This window comes from Mytilus trossulus, chromosome 2, assembly GCF_036588685.1.
Source record: "Mytilus trossulus isolate FHL-02 chromosome 2, PNRI_Mtr1.1.1.hap1, whole genome shotgun sequence".
Classification (NCBI taxonomy): domain Eukaryota; kingdom Metazoa; phylum Mollusca; class Bivalvia; order Mytilida; family Mytilidae; genus Mytilus; species Mytilus trossulus.
In genome coordinates, this window is record NC_086374.1 from 43,683,463 (window position 1) to 43,686,130 (window position 2,668).

The window sequence follows — 2,668 nt, forward strand, 5'->3', positions numbered from 1 at the left end:
GTGCCCAGAAAGAAACCTCTTATATTAAACTTCCTCCGTTGAGGAGCACATTATTTGGCCGTACCGCAATATACTGTATCGTCACAAATCTTTGTAAATATAACTGGTTAAATAATATTATTGATATAAAAGGGTGATTTTCGTGATATGGACACATACAAATCCTTGATCGTCGTATGTCAAAGCTTAGCCTGAATATAGTCACTGATTGCAGTGGATTGTACGATATATAACATTTAGTTCATATCTATATCTAGTATATTCATAATATCGTAACACAGAGAACTTTCGAATTCGTGCACCTTCCCTTTTGAAATTTCCTATGGTACAATGCTAGGTCTGCTATTACGTCACAGTTAAAGCTGATTGATCATCGGATGACATCGTGTGTGCACCCGTTCCTGATTGAGATCATGCACGCGCGGCTTAGCGATGTAACCAATTCATGAAAACAGAGACATATATACACAGAGATTGGCAACTCCGTGAAATCCCGTTAAAGATCGCGGCCCAGAATGAGATTCTCGTCGATAAAATTTAGAACATGCAATCAAGTCGTGGATGAATAACCTCGATAGATAATCAAGAGAAGCAATGGGAAAATTATATCAGATCATATTATAATTTCTTTTCTAATAAAAAAACTTGAATGTTATATTTATCTTTAAGCATTTATTGAGAAAAATATTGTTATATGATATGCATTTCATAATTAAAATTTCAAATCTGGTAATGCTCAATTGTTATAACAAGAAAATTTTCGGTACGGCATATATCTTTGCAATAGTTTGTTTAATTACACAGTGAAATTGTGTGTGTCCGATTTTCCGGTAATTAGGTCCTAAATAGAGTTGTGACTGTTGATTCACAGGTGTGCGATTACGCAATTTATTGCCCTCCGATCACCTGAATATTACCGGAGGTGAATTCTAAATGGATTATTACTTGGCAATTGTTTTTTTAAAAATTTACAAATTCTGACATATTATTTTAACCATGACCAGAACTTTATTTTAACAGAAGCACTCGGCAATACTATAGTGTATATTCAATCAGGAAAACAAAAAGAGTCTTTTAACATGTAAAAAAAAAGAAATGAGGCAACTTTGTCATATCAGAGACATTATATGTCTCTGGTCATATATATAAAAATATGTAGCCAGTAGAATTTTGTGGCCGAATTTTGTCTCGTGAGAAACTGAATTTATATCTGTTTTAATTTAATTATAATGTTAAATTGTCGATTGACCTAAAATAAAATTATTTTATATGGAACATTTGCGTAAATTTCCTCAATGAAAGTACATTTTAGTGTTGTCGAAATCACTATTTTTTGCTGCCATGAAATATTGATTATGAATCCGTCATTATTTGTGTTTTTTTAAAGACTTAATATCATAGACTTTGATTAAAAACAATATGTTTCATACAGTAAGTACAGTAAAATGCTCTGCTCAACTCTGGGAACATTATATCTAACGTTAATATGTTCCTGCTCAACTGTAGAATTTTAATGTTTTGTTTCATAAACCACTGGAGTATTTCAACATTCTTCTCTTTACTCTTTCCAGAGACATATATACACAGTGAAACTTGAGTTTGAAATTAGAAAGATTTAAAATTGTGCACAAGTTTTATCTGATCTTTTGTGGGTTTATGTTGTTCAAGGTAATTTTCTGTGCAGTTATTTTCATTTCATTTGTTATTTTTTTCCTCTGTGTTACACGACCTTGTACTTTTTGATTTGCCCCTTGACATCTCCTGCTTCTGTTTAAACCTTTACCACAAATATCTCATCTGTTTTAAATAAAATAGTCTCATTCCCGGAATTTGTTATACAGGAATTCATATTAATATCAGATTTTTATAAGCATATCAACTGCTTGGTCTCTTCCCACAACTTGTGTCAGTTAGGACGGAATGCATCAATAGGTACATACATGTACCAGGTCATGGATATAATATAAGTACACGTTATGTGCTTTTGACCTTCACAAGAATTCTTAAACATTCATAAATGTGCAAAGAATATTGTTGTCGTTGGGTTGTTGTCTCATTGACATATATACCTCACATTTCTGTTTAGTCATAGCATCTGTGCCTTTTCAACTTATTGCAGAAAATATTACCATGAACATTTTTTCAAAACAGGAGAGATGAAATAGTGATCACAGAATGAGGACATGTAAACTTAAACAACACAACAGATAAATATAAATAAGCACCATTGACAATTTTTTAAAGGACTTAAACAAACATAGATGGTGACCAATGTAAGCGACTAGTGTACAGTAGCAGAGTGAACATTTCTGTGTATATATGTCTCTGATGAAAACAACTCGAGAATGGCATATTTTAACAATTCTTTTATATGATTTGAATTTTAGGGAACATGTTTGATATACCACTTAATGTTTCATCAATATATTTTTACATTGGCTCACTGATAACTTCAAGAGGTCATAACGATGTCATGTTGTCGCAGAAAATCCCTTGCGCTTTTTATTGATAACCGAAAATATTTGTTATGTTAAACTTATAGATAAATGATATGTTTTGTCGTTAGAAATGTATTTGTGGCTAATTTACGAAAATTTCTTTTGATCTCACTGACTGAATTCACTGATGATCATTCCTTGGCCCTTCCTTTCTCAGCAAAGCAGAGTGC